Source organism: Neovison vison, chromosome 6 (assembly GCF_020171115.1).
Source record: "Neovison vison isolate M4711 chromosome 6, ASM_NN_V1, whole genome shotgun sequence".
NCBI classification, from domain to species: domain Eukaryota; kingdom Metazoa; phylum Chordata; class Mammalia; order Carnivora; family Mustelidae; genus Neogale; species Neogale vison.
Genome location: NC_058096.1, coordinates 57,775,006 through 57,778,170, shown reverse-complemented (window position 1 = coordinate 57,778,170; position 3,165 = coordinate 57,775,006).

Below are 3,165 nucleotides of genomic sequence, written 5' to 3'. Positions count from 1 at the left end.
TTGATGCAAATTTTGCAAAAGCATCTTTGTAAAATATGAAATGTATATTGATCCCATGCTTTGGAAAGAATGTTAGTAGAGTGAGTGAACAGTCTGCTGTGTATCTACAGAAGACAGATTTTCAAGGTCACAAAGTTTGGAGCTGAAAAGAACCAACAGGAGTCAGCTGAGTGGTCGCAACTGTTGAACCAGGGGCAGACTAGGTGTATACTGAATGAAAATGGAACTGCCACTAATACGTGGATTCTTGCTGCTTCACCTACACATCGTGGGAAAAATTGGTATGGTTATTGCTGCAACCTGCTCTGGGGTTTTGATTTCGGAGGTCTGCAGGTTTTCTGAAAGGCTTACCAAACTTCCAGTGAGTGCACTGAAGTTCATTGAATCTATTCATCCTAGTCTAGCTTTTCCCAGACTTTCTTGTTCACCATCTCAGTGGCCCAGGAATACACCAGTGTCTGCTGCTGCTCAGACTCACTTTATAACAATCTATGTCCGTGAAAAGTCTAGCCAGAGAGATTAAAAAATAGAGGAAATATTTATTCAATTTCTTTCAAGTCTGCTGCCTCATTTCTTGCCGACTGAATAATTTTGGATGTTTGGCATGAGGACTAATGTAAAGGGACAAAGCAGGAGGAGTCCCAATCCAGTCATGTGTCATAAACCCTGGGAACAGTGTTTCTTGACCCCAGTTGCAAAGAATCCTCTGGGGAGATTTTAAATATTGCTGGCAGGCCCCACCACGGCCAATTAAGTCACAATCTCTGAGGATGTGTTCTGGGCACTAGGATTGTGTTAACTCCCAAGAAGATTCCAATTTGCAGCCAGGGTTGAGAACAATAGCTATGTTTTCTAAGGTGATTAAGAGACCATGCAAAACACCTTGGAGTCATCTAATCCAATAGATGAAACAGATCAAACTAGCTCTGGTTAATGTGGAGAGGAGCATTCCTGACTTCTGTCCATTTGCCCTCTTACAAGGATCAAGGAGAAAAGTGTTCAGGTTATTGAGCAAAAATAATTATTGGTTTGCATGCTTATTATTGCCAAAGTGAGAATATAAAATCAGAGAATTTTGTGACAAATGACCACAGCCTGGAAGAGATGAGTCATGCTCCTGATTTCCTTTCTAATGCTTGTTTCACTTTCCCATATTGCATTAAGCCATGTTAACATGAACGGAGTGGGCTTATCGCTTGAAACAACTTCTAGCATTAGAACTATGGGAAATTTGAAAGCAGTGAGTTCAAGCTCTGTATAAGGGAGGACTACCTTTGTGTTACATTTTCATCGTATTTGTAAGAACGTAACATGGACATTTTTATTCTGGCTTTGTTTCTGCCTAGGTCTGAATTAATTTGCAAGACGTATCTTAGTCTCTCATCCAGTGGGGATTCTTATCATCTTTTTTTTTTTTTTTTTAAATTAGTGATTACTTACAAGGTCATTTGTACCCATGAAGTTTCTTTCCCCACCTTGCAAGTGACAAGGTAGAAGAAGCCAAGGCCTCTGGTCATTGCAGAAGAAAGAATGAGAGCCTCAGGCTGAGGAAGAGCCAATGGGATGATGGAGCCAAATGCTAACTAAGGCAATTGCCAGGGGTTCTGCAATGAGCAAATAGATTCTTTTTTTATGTAGCCTCTATTCCTATTTTTGTGTTTGATTTTGTCCTTTGATTGTAATGACAGGTTACACATTATTAGAGATGAATACTAAAGAAGTGACTAAATAAAAGGGCAAGAGATTGAGGATGATTGCTGTCATCCCAGCAGGGAGGCAAGGCAGACAACAATATCTTTTTTATTCTTGGTTTCATATGCTGCATGCACCTTACCTGCAGCTTCTGAAATAAGCTTAGAATATTTGCTTTATTCCGTAGTGCTTCTGTGCTGCTGTCCAATGATCAGAAGCTATGGTTGGTGGAGGGCAAATGCAGCTCTGGAGTCCTGAGGCTATTGAACACATTTATCTATACAGGATCTATATATAGATTATGGGCATGCTATGGCACTTATTCCTCCATTCTGAAGTTCTTCTCTTTATTTCCTTCCAGGATTCAGCCGCAACTGAATCCCCTTTAAGGAGAGAAAACTAATCAGTTTTTATGTCTTGGTATACTGTATGTATCAAGACTGATTTTTTGGTGGGGGTGGTGAAATTCTAGAAATCTTCAGGAATTAGATATTATTAGAGTCTGAACCTTACATATAGCTACATCATCTAGGTCTTGGGTAATTGATTTGCTCTGAAATTTCAGGTACATTCTTGTCTTTGAGATCTTTATATTAATTTGTATATGCCAAGGGGAAACTTCTGCCAACAGACACCAGGAGTCACACACAGGAATGCTCACAGCAGTGATGTTTATGATAGCAACATTAGATTGAGACCAATCTAAAAGTTCTTTGAAAGGAGAATGATGAAACCAAGACAAATGGATACAATTGAGTACTACACAACAGTAACAGTGAGCACTATTGTCATCTGTATTTATCTCAGACATATATCCAACAGTATCATGCATGAACTCATATGTACCACTGTAGAAGTATCAATTCATATGACCACTTTGGAAAATAGTTTATTATTATTTCATACTATTGGAAATATAATAAACATCATGGAGTGTTTACTATGTCCCGGTTATTTTCCTAACTCTGCAAACACTAATTCATTTTAGCTTTAAAATTTTAAGGTATGCACTGTAATTTTAATCATTTTAAATATGAAGGAACTGACAAAGAGAGTTTGGGTATCTTGGCCTAGATCAAAAAACACATAACTGGTACAACCAGCATGGAATTCAGTCAGTCTGGCTGTGGAGGCTGGTTAAGATTCTCTATCTCCCTCTCTCCATGCTTTCCCCCCAACCCAAAAAGACTATAAAGTTTGCACATCACACTGCCACAGAAGACAATGGTCAATAACTACTTGAAAAAAAGTTCTATTCACTTGATTTTTTTAAAATGCAAAATTAAATACATAAAGCAATATAAATTTTTTCTTCACTTATTGCATTGGGACAAATTCTATATACTTGCAAAGTACACCTTTTAATGAAACAATTTAAAAATATGTATTAAAGATTTTTTTTCATGAATTTTCAAAAACAACTTTTGTAAAAAGTTTGTGTGAGAAATTAATCAAAGACCTGCCCAAACTTTT